The following is a 15,293-nucleotide window of genomic DNA, read 5'->3' as shown; positions in this document are numbered from 1 at the left end:
TATTAGACTCCTGTTCATGTCGGAGAGGTCCCCACTGCAGTGGGAAAGGCATCATGTGTAGTGGGCAGTTGTTGAGGTACGATGACTATCACTGGCCTCTTTCTAGCGCTGTGGGCCTTTAAATAAAACGCAGCAACAAACGTGGACTCAGGTTCAGGGTTTAACTCCCACTGCTTTAAACTCGCCTTGGAGAGTTTTAAAGGGACACTATAGTCACTCAGACCACTTCAGCTCAATGAAGTGGTCTGGGTGCCAGATCCCCCAAGTTTTAACCCTTCAGATGTAAAGATAGCCGTTTTAAAGAGAAACGGCTATGTTTACATTGCAGGTTTAATCCGACCTCTAGTGGCTGTCTTCCTGACATCCGCTAGAGGCGCTTCTGTGACGCTGGATGCGAAATTTCGCATCCAGCATGCAGAACGTTTATAGGAAAGCAATGAGTAATGCGTTCCTATTGGACTGTTTGAATGCGCGCGTGGGTCTTGCCGCACATGCACATTCGGCTCCAGTCAGGAGTTGACGTTGGCGGGGGAGGAGAGATCACCAGCGCCAAGGGAGCCCGGCGCTGGATTAAGGTACGTGGCTGAAGGGGTTTTAACACCTTCAGCGCCACGGGAGGGGGGCCCTGACCGTGGGGGGGTCCTAAGGATGCTATAGTGTCAGGAAAACAAACTTGATCCTTTAAATCAATGAATTTTATTTCCGATACTACCTTGTTGTGACAGACCCCTTTTGGGAGTAACAGATACCATCTCGGAGAATTGCCGTTGCATATGGATTATTGTGGATTTCGGGTACTTGTGGATCCGTACGGTATACAGCGCCACGTGGAGAGAACAATGGGTCGCGGCCATTTTGACCGCATGGACTAATGACCGAACTTTCCACACGACGAATGCCGCCCTTACCGACAACGTACGTCCATGCTAGTCAACGGATCCAAAGTACCGAAATAGAGACACCGGATCCAAAAGAGAGTTTTCGTTTATATTGTATAGTTCCTGCGTAATTGGTGCAAACGTGTATCTGGCGAACGGCTCGACCGATCTAGGGGATTTTCACGTATGTTGTTCCCTTAGATCTCCGTTCCCTAATACATGTAGCACATTGTATTTTCGTTGCATATTTTGTGTGTTATTAAAACTTGTAATAATCGTATAATATTCTGCTCGGTACAGTGGGAGTGACTCCCACTGTAAATGTATTATCTCCTCCGGATACGGGGAGGAGTTGTTGTACGGCATAAAAGCCCGAGTTACCGAATAAACAGTATTCCTACTTTGACCCTCAACACAGAGTCTCGTCTCGTGCTTGGAGGGGATGACTAGTACTTGGATGTCGTAATTATGGGGAACCTGTTATGCTTTAGCTAACTTCGTGCTTGGGGGAAAGGACACCTTCTCAGCGGCGTAAACCCCTACTACACCGGGGTGCCGCTACAATTGGTGGCAGCGGCGGGATCGTTCTTTCACCCCAGAAGGACAGCTACCGAGAGCAAACAGGATGGAGGCCTACTACGGAAGGTTGAAACGATCCACCCTAAAAGACTTGTTGGAGAGCCGTGGTCGTTCGGCTAGCAACAAAAAGAAAAGAGACATTTTGGCAGAATTGGTCGCATTGGACTTAGCGGAACAGAATGGCGAACTGGGTGTCGAACCAAACCCAGAACCAGAGATCGCCTTGGTCCGAACCCCGGAAGATGAACGATTCGACCACGAGGTGAGGGTAAGGTTGGCTCACTACGGACCAAACACCTCGCCTAGGATCGTGACCCAAGTAATCGCAGCGGTCGATGCCAACCGGCGCCAGACGTCAACCAGCGCCAGTCCAATTGCTGGAACTCTTCAAACTCCCGAGGAAAAGAGGAAAGTCCACTTTGCCGCTTTTAAAAATTTCGTAGAAACAGAGGGGGAGATTGACCAATACCTGTCGGATTTTGAGCGTCAATGTGCCCTACATAAAGTACCCGCCGAGGATTGGGTTAAAATTTTGTCTGGCAAGTTATCCGGACGAGCCAGTGATGCTTTCCGAGCAATCCCGGACCATGAGGTGGGAAATTATCGATTGGTCAAGGAAGCCCTCCTGTCCCGATATGCAGTAACCCCCGAAGCATATCGGAGACGCTTCCGGGACTCCCGAAAGCAAACCGGTGACTCCTACACCGAATGGGCCTGCCGACTGCAACGCACGGCTGGCCACTGGATGGATGGGTGCCAAGCTACCACCGCGGAGGAGGTATTACAATTGTTTTTGTTGGAGCATTTCTTTGAGAAGGTGGACAAGGAGCTCAGGGAGTGGATTCGGGATAGGCGACCACTTACCCTACCCAAAGCCGCTCGGATGGCTGACGAGTATGCGGACGCCCGCAAACCCGACCCCTCGGTCCAAAAGGCAGCTCTCCGAGTCGAAAGCCGCCCCGTCGGCCCTACTCCAACCACCTCCGCTAATCAACCTAGCTACAACACCCCCTCCCGCTTCGCCCAGTCCAGTGCCCCGGAACGCCGGCGGTGTCATAGGTGCCAACAGGTGGGCCACCTGAGAGACAAATGCCCACTAGATCCAGCTCGACAAGCTTCTTGGAGGAAGCCCGCTGAAGGGAACACCCGGCCCTTTACCTCCGGGGCCCATTGCATTGAAGCCCAACCCCTGGGGGAAGAGCAATGGGAGATTTTGCACGAGGCCAATCCCCTATATGCGGCTGCCGTAGATAACCGGCAGCATCACCGACAAACCGTCCGAGTAAATGGACAAGTTGTCAGTGGATTACGAGACACTGGGGCCACCCTAACGTTGATCCAACACGACCTGGTCCCCGAAAAGGAACATACTGGACAAACGGTGGCCGTTAGAGTGGCCGGGGGTGCAGTACATCGCCTCCCCACGGCCCGAGTGCATTTGGATTGGGGGGTGGGAGCTGGCCAAGTGAATGTGGGCCTGATGAAAGGGCTACCCGCGGAAGTACTCTTGGGAAATGACTTAGCCCCGCTGTTGTCCGCTTTTGCTCCTCAAGGTCCTGCTGGAGCCTGCCCTGTCACCACCCGGGCTCAGGCTCGTGCTATTGGAATCGGCCCGCCAGTCGCGGAGACCCAGGTAAGAGCTAACCCTCCGACTGTGACCTTAGGACAGACTCCCTTAGACTGGGATACCCCTGAGACTTTTGGGAGGGAGACGCGGGAAGACGTCACGCTACGAAAGTATAGGGATAAGGCAGATAAAGGGGAACTGGGGACAGATGGGGAAAGCTACGAGTGGGTGGGGGATAGACTGTATAGGATCCCCCAGGAGCCCGCAGCAGGTAAAAACCCCGTTCCGCAGAAGCAACTAGTGCTACCGAAAAAATACAGGCAAGAAATCATGAGGATCGCTCACGATATACCCTTAGCTGGCCATTTAGGAGTGCGTCGCACGGGCCATAGGATTACCCAGAATTTCTTCTGGCCAGGGTTTAACCGGGACGTGCGACACTATTGCAGAACCTGTGACACTTGCCAACGGGTGGGTAAGAGGGGAGATCGCCCAAAGGCTAAATTAATGTCGATGCCGATCATTGGGGAACCTTTCTATAGGGTCGCCGTCGACATTGTAGGCCCCCTAGCGCGACATAGCCCGTCCGGTAAGAAGTACATTCTTACCGTGGTGGACTATGGGACCCGATACCCCGAGGCAGTACCCCTGCCGAATATTGAAGCTGAGACGGTCGCCGATGCCTTGGTTAAGATATTCACTCGAGTGGGGTTCCCTAAAGAAATCCTATCCGACCAAGGAACCCAGTTCACGGCCGTCCTCACACAGCAGTTATGGAAAGTGTGCCACATTAAACCCCTGCTCAGTTCCCCGTACCATCCCCAAACTAACGGTCTCTGTGAGCGCTTTAATGGGACACTCAAACAAATGTTGAGGACCTTTACGGACGGTTGCAGAGACTGGGAAAGATTCTTACCCCACCTGTTATTTGCGTATAGGGAGGTCCCCCAAGAATCTACGGGTTTTTCCCCCTTTGAGTTGTTGTATGGGAGGAGGGTACGAGGACCCCTCGATCTCATTCGGGACCACTGGGAAGGGGAAACCGAACAAGCAGGGACACCTATTGTGCCATATGTCCTGGAGCTCCGGGACCGCATGGAGCAACTCTCCCTGTTGGTAAGGGAGAATCTCCAGGCGGCCCAGGGGCGACAGAAACGCTGGTACGATAGGGGTGCCCGGCAACGACTATTTCACATAGGGCAGAAGGTATTGGTGCTAAAACCGGTCAAGGACAACAAACTGCAAGCTGCGTGGCAGGGTCCTTACAAGGTTTTAGCCCAACTCTGTGATACCACCTACCTTATTGCCAGCTGTGCAGATGAAAGGATCCAACGATCCTTTCATGTGAACATGTTGAAGGAATACCAAGAGCGACAGGAAGATGTTAACGCTGTTTGTGCCCCAGCTACTGATGACCCCGAAAATTTACCCCTACCGGACCTACTGGAAAGGGAGACTCACCCCGACCCAGTTAGCCTAGTGAAGCTGGGAGAACGACTGAACCCTACGGAGCTAGAGCAAGCTAGACAGCTCCTATGGGAGAAACAGAGTACCTTCTCCCAGGAGCCAGGATACACCACCCTGGCCATACACAAGGTAGAAACCCCAGGGCAGGCCCCCCTCCGACAACCCCCTTACCGTATTCTGGAAGCCGTCCGGGACGGGATGCTGAAGGAAATACGGGAAATGACCCAGCTGGGGGTCATTGAGCCATCAGACAGTCCCTGGGCCTCTCCCGTAGTCCTAGTTCCCAAGAAAGACGGAACCACTCGGTTCTGCGTCGACTACAGGCGACTAAATGAAAAGACTACCACTGACGCTTACCCTATGCCCCGGGTAGACGAATTACTAGATCGCATAGCCAGGGGTAACTATCTCTCTACCATAGACCTCTGCAAGGGTTATTGGCAGATACCCCTGGCCGAGGATGCCGTCCCCAAGTCGGCCTTTGTCACCCCGTTTGGCTTATACCAATTTAAGGTCATGCCATTCGGGATGAAAAATGCCCCGGCTACGTTCCAGCGAATGGTGGATCGGCTCCTCGATGGCTTCCAGGAGTTTGCGTGTGCATACCTGGATGACATTGCGATCTACAGTGAGTCTTGGGAAGAACATTTAGTCCACGTAGGGGTAGTACTAGATAAGATTCGGGCCGCGGGCCTGACACTAAAGCCCGAGAAGTGCCATTTAGGAATGGCCGAGGTCCAATACCTGGGACACCGGGTAGGGTGTGGAAACCAGAGACCGGAGCCTGCCAAGGTGGAAGCAGTAGCGAACTGGCTCACACCGAATACCAAGACCCAGGTATTGGCCTTCTTAGGGACCGCCGGATATTATAGGCGCTTCGTCCCTGACTACAGTACGATAGCCAAGCCCTTGACTGACCTGACCAAAAAGAATTTACCCAGACAGGTCCTGTGGTCTCCCGCTTGCGAAGCCGCATTCCAATCCCTCAAACATGCTCTTGTTAATGCTCCTGTCTTGGCTGCCCCAGTACCTAACAAACGTTTCCTTGTACATACAGACGCTTCCATGTATGGACTGGGGGCTGTGCTGAGCCAGATCGGGGAAGATGGAAAAGAGCATCCGGTCGCATACCTCAGCCGAAAGTTGTTACCGAGGGAAGTGAGCTATGCGGCCGTAGAGAAAGAGTGCCTGGCCCTGGTATGGGCATTGAAAAAACTAACACCGTATTTGTATGGACAAGAATTCTCTTTGGTAACCGACCACAATCCATTGGTATGGCTTAACCGGGTCGCAGGGGACAATGGCCGATTGCTAAGATGGAGCTTGGCCCTGCAAACATACAATTTCACCATCAGCTATCGACCCGGTAAGCTAAATGGCAACGCCGATGGGTTGTCTCGACAACTGGACAATTCTCCGGACAAGTGAATTCCGGTCATCCCTAAGTTAATCCGAAAGGATCAATCCAGGTCTGCCGGAGTGTACCACTAGGAGGGAGCCGTGTGACAGACCCCTTTTGGGAGTAACAGATACCATCTCGGAGAATTGCCGTTGCATATGGATTATTGTGGATTTCGGGTACTTGTGGATCCGTACGGTATACAGCGCCACGTGGAGAGAACAATGGGTCGCGGCCATTTTGACCGCATGGACTAATGACCGAACTTTCCACACGACGAATGCCGCCCTTACCGACAACGTACGTCCATGCTAGTCAACGGATCCAAAGTACCGAAATAGAGACACCGGATCCAAAAGAGAGTTTTCGTTTATATTGTATAGTTCCTGCGTAATTGGTGCAAACGTGTATCTGGCGAACGGCTCGACCGATCTAGGGGATTTTCACGTATGTTGTTCCCTTAGATCTCCGTTCCCTAATACACGTAGCACATTGTATTTTCGTTGCATATTTTGTGTGTTATTAAAACTTGTAATAATCGTATAATATTCTGCTCGGTACAGTGGGAGTGACTCCCACTGTAAATGTATTATCTCCTCCGGATACGGGGAGGAGTTGTTGTACGGCATAAAAGCCCGAGTTACCGAATAAACAGTATTCCTACTTTGACCCTCAACACAGAGTCTCGTCTCGTGCTTGGAGGGGATGACTAGTACTTGGATGTCGTAATTATGGGGAACCTGTTATGCTTTAGCTAACTTCGTGCTTGGGGGAAAGGACACCTTCTCAGCGGCGTAAACCCCTACTACACCGGGGTGCCGCTACACTTGTGAATTCCAGTGCATGTGTTTTAGATAAGTCAGTTATTATGGAAGGAATTAGGACGGGTTGTTCTTCGTCTGCAGAGATCTGGGACATGTTTATTCCTTATCTGGTATATTTTACAGAGTCACCTGCCTGCTGCTGAATGTGTCCAAACTCCATTCCTTGCTCCTAACGATGAAACTGCCCTGATCTATTCCATCCCATTTTGGGTGGGGGCAATCTTTTTACAGAATAATAACCCATCAATGTGGGAGTCGGGGTTTGTGTTCTTCCACTATCTGAGAAGTTCTCTCTAATCTCCCATCTTTCTCTCATCTCTCACCACAACATTACAAATGCATTAGAAGTATCAGTTTTTACTCCTGAAACGCTGCGCATGATTTATAGAAATGTGTCTTGTGTTCTCCATCCTCTTAAATCACATCAATAAAGATCCATAAATGGATCCCAGAAATTGGAAGCAAACAGCTCAGTGGTTCTTTACAGCAGGAAAATACAATCTGAGAGAGTCTTGTTTCATTCTCTATAAATCTCCTCAGATAAAATGTTAACCCCTTCGGCAAATCACACAGACGATAGACAGAGGCCTGGGTTCCCATGGTTCCCAAAGCAAAGAATAAATACAAAATATAATAATGCTGCTGCCCCTCTTACTCTGGCTCCACCAGTAGCTTCACAAAAAGTTGCAATAATGTAGCCCCATGTAGCAAAAGCACAGCTTAGTGGGGAGGGGCCTTGACAGCGCTAGGAGGCGGGCTTAGGAGGAAGCTATGTAGGGATTGGTGGTTTAGAGGGTTAGGGGCTGGGCTATATAAATAGGCAGCCGTCTTAGGAAATTCAGTTTTAACTTGCCTACCTGGCTGAGTTTGTGTCCACCGTGTGTTCACCTCAAAGTGGGATGGGACCTCCTGAACCTGGGTTGGCAGGAAGGGATGCAGAAAGCGCAGTTTTTTCGGGGTGGCGGAGCTCAGACGGCTTAAGGGATCAAGGTCTGAGCTTGTGGCGGGATAGGGAGCTGAAGGATAGGAAAAAGGCTCCCCATTAGGATGGTTTTGGAAATGGTTAATATGGTTATTGGTAAGTTTGGTAGGTTTTGAGTCCTGTCGGTGGCTCAGAACCTGGCGGGGTAGGGGTATCCGGGTATACTCCTACCATGGTTAATTAAAACGTTGGCACTTTTATTTATGTTCATGTTGAAATACTGTTATACGTTATGTGTTTATACATGGGTCATTGCCTTTTATATCTAACTGTGATGATACGGATTTGGTATGGCGGGGTGGGGCAATGACCTTATCAATGTTAATTTATTACTCTTTAATATTTTTGACCCATAATCCCTGGTGTCCGTGTTTTATTGGGTTAGGTATGTGGGGGGTTTGTACTGATTCCGTCTGCCTACGTACCTGTCAAGCAAAGATGAGGCAATCGCAACAGCAAAATTGTGCGACAAGTGCTACTAAAATGTATTGAAAGGAACAAGATTTAATAACCGCAAACGTTTTGGGCTCAGCCCTTTATCAATGCAGAATCGATGCAGAAGATACATTGATAAAGGGCTGAGCTCGAAACGTTTGCGGTTTGTAAAACGTGTTCCTTTAAATACATTTTAGTAGCACTCGCTGCACAATGTTGCTGTTCCAAGTCTCACTTTGGGTATTAGCTGTCACTTCCCCCGAAGATAGATACTTAGTGTAAAGCCTTGTCTGACTTCGTTGGAGTTTCTATGAAATCAATTCATGTTCCGATGTCGCAGAGCTATATGTCATTGCAACTTTAGTTTATTAAAAAGTACTCCACGTTTAGTATACATCGATGTTAATATGTTAAAATGTGCACCTAGATCTTGCCACAACAGTATACCCGTATTATGATGTAATATAAGATTTGCCTGATACAAATGTATTATTGTCTGTATTCTCATTGCGGTGGTGACTATAGCTTGACTGTTATTTTTCATGCACAGCAAAAAAAAAAAAGAATAAAATGTAAAAAAAAATAATTTTTTTTTTACATAATACAAAGTACATTTGGCAATACATGACAATGGGCGGAGCTTTGACGGCCACATATTGTCACTTCTTATTGGCTGATGATAATAATCATGATCTAACGCTATAAGCAATGCGTAGATTGACTATGGAAGATCACGCAGTCTCACAGGATCTTACAGACTCCCTTTGTTCTTCTGCGCTTGAGCGAGAGTTGGCTAATAATGGTGGCAAGGGAGGCTGATATCTCTCTAACTGCTTCATAATGGCTCTGTCATGTTGCTGTTTTCATATTGTAAGTTAGAAAAAAAGACAAAGAATATTGTATTAATATATTTATAGCTACACATGCCGCATATTGCCGAAATATCAGCACTTTGAGATAAGGTAGGGAGATTCAAGCACATTGCAACGTTTCTAATCAGAGAGCTAAGGGTTAATGATATGTTCACATTATTGTTTCTAATTCAGATAGATTGACTTAGAATCTGCATTTTAATTCTTTACCTCCACAATTCTTGTTTAATAAATACCCCCTTAGTATAGATTTCTTGCCACAGGTGGGTACGTGGGCACATTTACTGCATTCCAATATAAAGGTGCAGAGTGCAATACAAAAAAACAAAGACTGACCTTATAACGCACAGGGCTGGGTCTCTGTATGAAGGACATTATAACGCACAGGGCTGGGTCTGTATGAAGGACATTATAACGCACAGGGCTGGGTCTCTGTATGAAGGACATTATAACGCACAGGGCTGGGTCTCTGTATGAAGGACATTATAACGCACAGGGCTGGGTCTCTGTATGAAGGACATTATAACGCACAGGGCTGGGTCTCTGTATGAAGGACATTATAACGCACAGGGCTGGGTCTCTGTATGAAGGACATTATAACGCACAGGGCTGGGTCTCTGTATGAAGGACATTATAATGCACAGGGCTGGGTGTCTGTATGAAGGACATTATAACGCACAGGGCTGGGTCTCTGTATGAAGGACATTATAACGCACAGGGCTGGGTCTCTGTATGTAGGACATTATAACACACAGGGCTGGGTCTCTGTATGAAGGACATTATAACGCACAGGGCTGGGTCTCTGTATGAAGGACATTATAACGCACAGGGCTGGGTCTCTGTATGAAGGACATTATAACACACAGGGCTGGGTCTCTGTATGAAGGACATTATAACGCACAGGGCTGGGTCTCTGTATGAAGGACATTATAACGCACAGGGCTGGGTCTCTGTATGAAGGACATTATAACGCACAGGGCTGGGTCTCTGTATGAAGGACATTATAACGCACAGGGCTGGGTCTCTCTATGAAGGACATTATAACGCACAGGGCTGGGTCTCTGTATGAAGGACATTATGACGCACAGGGCTTGGTCTCTGTATGAAGGACATTATAACGCACAGGGCTGGGTCTCTGTATGAAGGACATTATAATGCACAGGGCTGGGTGTCTGTATGAAGGACATTATAACGCACAGGGCTGGGTCTCTGTATGAAGGACATTATAACGCACAGGGCTGGGTCTCTGTATGAAGGACATTATAACGCACAGGGCTGGGTCTCTGTATGAAGGACATTATAACACATAGGGCTGGGTCTCTGTATATAGGACATTATAACGCACAGGGCTGGGTGTCTGTATGAAGGACATTATAACGCACAGGGCTGGGTCTCTGTATGAAGGACATTATAACACATAGGGCTGGGTCTCTGTATATAGGACATTATAACGCACAGGGCTGGGTGTCTGTATGAAGGACATTATAACGTACAGGGCTGGGTCTCTGTATGAAGGACATTATAACGCACAGGGCTGGGTGTCTGTATGAAGGACATTATAACGCACAGGGCTGGGTCTCTGTATGAAGGACATTATAACGCACAGGGCTGGGTCTCTGTATGAAGGACATTATAACGCACAGGGCTGGGTCTCTGTATGAAGGACATTATAACGCACAGGGCTGGGTCTCTGTATGAAGGACATTATAACGCACAGTGCTGGGTCTCTGTATGAAGGACATTATAACGCACAGGGCTTGGTCTCTGTATGAAGGACATTATAACGCACAGGGCTTGGTCTCTGTATGAAGGACATTATAATGCACAGGGCTGGGTCTCTGTATGAAGGGCATTATAACGCACAGGGCTGGGTCTCTGTATGAAGGACATTATAACGCACAGGGCTGGGTCTCTGTATAAAGGACATTATAATGCACAGGGCTGGGTCTCTGTATGAAGGACATTATAACGCACAGGGCTGGGTGTCTGTATGAAGGACATTATAACGCACAGGGCTGGGTCTCTGTATGAAGGACATTATAACACATAGGGCTGGGTCTCTGTATATAGGACATTATAACGCACAGGGCTGGGTCACTGTATGAAGGTCATTATAACGCACAGGGCTGGGTCTCTGTATGAAGGACATTATAACGCACAGTGCTGGGTCTCTGTATGAAGGACATTATAACGCACAGGGCTTGGTCTCTGTATGAAGGACATTATAACGCACAGGGCTTGGTCTCTGTATGAAGGACATTATAATGCACAGGGCTGGGTCTCTGTATGAAGGACATTATAACGCACAGGGCTGGGTCTCTGTATGAAGGACATTATAACGCACAGGGCTGGGTCTCTGTATAAAGGACATTATAATGCACAGGGCTGGGTCTCTGTATGAAGGACATTATAACGCACAGGGCTGGGTCTCTGTATGAAGGACATTATAACGCACAGGGCTGGGTCTCGGTATGAAGGACATCATAACGCACAGGGCTGGGTCTCTGTATGAAGGACATAATAACGCACAGGGCTGGGTCTCTGTATAAAGGACATTATAATGCACAGGACTGGGTCTCTGTATGAAGGACAGTATAACGCACAGGGCTGGGTCTCTGTATTGTTGGGATATTTATGGGATAATAATAGTAAACAGTTGAGAATTGCCCACTATTTCAATTCTCAGATCCCAAAGATCGTTATCGTGTAAGTGAAATGTATTTCATATAAATAAAATCACAATTTGTTATAAAAATAGATACAATTTATTGTGACATTTTTAAAATAATAATAATAAGTAACATGCGTGACAATAATCAATGAAATTTTAGTATAACATGAATATTCAATACGAATGTCAATGTAAAAACATCTCCCAATGGCTAAGACAAGATTTATGACTGTATTTCACAGAGAAAGAATGTGAAAGTTTCACATAGAGAACAGAATTCCTTAGAGTGCAGCGTAAGGTCGTAAGTTTGGCTGACAGTTAGAATAACCCTTTCAATGCTGGCTAGACCACCTAGGTAATTAAGATCTATTCTTATGTAATTTTAAATAAAATAACATTTAAACCAGTTCATTAGTCACTTCCTGGAACCATCCAATAAAATAAATCTACCATGTTCTATAAGCAGAATTTTTAACTTGCCTAAACAGATTTTATCTTATTTTAGGGCAAATCAATACACCTGGATGAATATCACGATATGCTAACATGTGATATGTCACATAAATACATAATTATTAATTTTTCCATCTGCAGAATAGAAATTTTAATAATGTACTTCTTATTTAACTAAGATTTCTAAATATCGAAATCTGATCGTGATTTATCCAGTCATATATCAGGCTATTAGAAAATTTGAATTAATTTAGATTAATTAAATGAATCCAGTATATTTACCAGTTAAAGAGATGTTCTCACCAGATGTTCTCAGGTAGCTAAGTGTCAAGGAATGTTTCTTTCTCGCTCTGACTCTGCTTGCTTCTTACTTTCTCTGCATTCCCCTGCAACCATCTGCCTTCTCTGCATACCTCCTCTTGATTACCACTGCATATATCTCTCTTCCCTTTGTCTTAACTTTTTAAAGGGAAAGATTCTCTGTTCGTCACTAGGTAATAGACCAATAGAAACACTAGAGGTGTGGTTACCTTTCAAATAACAATTTAAGTATTTGGTCTATAGAGGGCAGTCTCGTCCCACTAAACATACCTATCCAGGAAAGAGTTAACTTTTCCTGGTGGCTATTTTAACGTCATTTTGGCTTATCTATATGGTTGCCATAATTTAAGTTTTCGGTCAGATCAAACAGTTTCTTAAAGTTTTGTCCAGACTATGTGTCTGGCAAATTCTGCTATTATTTCTAATATGACAGTTATAACTAAGTATGACCTCTAAACTTACGATGGGACTCTTATACATTATCGAAAGTAAAATTAAATTATTTAATCTTCTCTGTCACAAATGTCTGGGTTTAGAATTTATTCTATTCCATTAGCAATTAGACAGTCTCTTATCACTTGGTTTGTGTTTATACTATACATTCCTTTAGCTCTGGCAAGGTGGTTAGTTTTACAGAAAGGATAGAAATTTTGTGTCTCTTTGTTAACTTGAAAATAACAAAATGGAGTCTGGTCTGTTCAGAGTGACTCAGAATATACACTTTTAATTTCTATCATAGCACAAAATGTCTGCCGATATAAATACCCTGACAGTATGAAGCACATTATAACGTACAGGCCTAACGCACAGGCCTGGGTCTCTGTATAAAGGACATTATAATGCACAGGGCTGGGTTTCTGTATAAAGGACATTATAACGCACAGTTCCAGGTCTCTATATAAAGGACATTATAACGCACAGGGATGGGTCTCTTTATAAAGGACATTATAACGCTTAGGGCTGGTTATAAAGGACATTCTGCGTGACTCTCTCCAGCACAGTAATTAAAAGCCAGAGATTGTAAATATACACTAAATTAACAAGAGAAAAGCGTGTATACCCTGTCAGTTAACCTTTACATTGCTGGCTCAGTCTGGATGAAGGGGTTATTATTATTATTTATAAAGCACCAACAAGTTCCGTAGCGATGTACAATGGGTGGACTAACAGACACATATTTGTAACCAGATGAGTTGGACACACAGGAACAGAGGGATTGAGGGCCCTGCTGGAGGGAGTGGGGTAAATTGACACAAAAGGTAAGGGTAGTACAGTATTAGAGAAGTAATGACAGTTGCAGGAGAGGATGAAGGGGTTAAAACAGGATGCCGCTGTGTGTTCGTTCTTTGTAGCACACAATGTTTTACAATACAAATCGAATCTAAACATTCTGCAGGACAATCAGCTGTCTGGTAGCCATATTGCCGTAACTTACCTGAGTGAATACCAGACAGTGCCAGCTCTTCTAGAGTACTTTATTCAATAAACTGGAAAATGCGGGAGATTAACAAGACCTTTTCAAATCCCAGGCCACGCTAGCCGAGCTGGAATTACAGCTATTTCGTCCTACAATCTGCTATTCCTTAGTCTGTTCTCCAGAACTCCTAGTTTAGTGACTACATCCCCTAGAGTGAATCAATGTCTGATTCCTAGATAGGAGTTATCCTGGACCTTGAAAAGGCTGGCTGACTGATATACATCATGTTGCTGGACGTAGGGTATAGTGCTCACATTCACAGTGCCTAGATTATAACACTGATCCCGGGAGCTGACAATCCGCTCGGAATAGCTGAACATCCTTTACTTGTTTTCTGGCTGGAGGGCCTCAGGGATATGAAATATTCTGGAATTTGTGATAACGCTAGTCTGCAGGCCCCGAGTCACGCTGAAAGCCATTTTATGATTTCTATAAATCGCATTGTTCTCTATATACTAAGAAAAGCGATTATGTCTGTAATGGCTGAAAACTCATCCAACGAGGGGCCTGCAGGGCATTGAGCTATATATCTTGATACACTCAGCATGTTCTCACACATAACGATAAAATGTCCATCTGTCCGTCCAGCAATGGAGAAATGGAAACAGCATTTAGTAGTCAGACAGATTTTAAAGTATGTTTTTATTATTGGGGCATATTGGACTCCTATATGGGGTTAACCCTTTCTCACTGGATTTGAGCGACCACTTGCCCATTTCCACCATTAAGATCCAAATTTCAGTCGTTTCATGTCTGTCCAACCGTAATTCACCTCTTCCATATTAAATGCACCCCCCTTATTATATATCATTTTATTCAGGGGAAACAGGGCTTTCATTTAATATCAAATATTTAGCTATGAAACATAATTTAATATGAAAAAAATGGGAGAAAATAAGAAATGTTGTTATTTTTTTAGTTCTACATGACATTTTAACTGTCAATGTCATAATACTGTTTGCTTTTACTGCAATAAAATACACATATTTGTATTCATCAAAGTCTCACAGGTAAAACAGTACCCCCTTCCTAGTACAGGTTTTATGGTGTTTTGGGAAGTTACAGGGTCAAATATAGCACGTTACATTTGAAATTGAAATTCGCCAGATCAGTCACGTTGACTTTGAGACTGTATAGTAGCCCAGGAATAAAATGTACACCCATAATGGCATACCATTTGCAATAGTAGACAACCCAAGGCATTGCAAATGGGGTATGTCCAGTCTTTTTTAGTAGCCATTTGGTCACAAACACTGGGCAAAGTTAGCGTTAGTATTTGTTTGTGTGTGAAAAATGCAAAAAACGCCAATTTTGGCCAGTGTTTGTGACTAAGTGGCTACTAAAAAGACTGGACATACCCCATTTGCA

Source organism: Pelobates fuscus, chromosome 8 (assembly GCF_036172605.1).
Source record: "Pelobates fuscus isolate aPelFus1 chromosome 8, aPelFus1.pri, whole genome shotgun sequence".
NCBI lineage: Eukaryota > Metazoa > Chordata > Amphibia > Anura > Pelobatidae > Pelobates > Pelobates fuscus.
The sequence above is the reverse complement of the archived record's forward strand: the minus strand, read 5'-3'. Positions refer to the sequence as shown.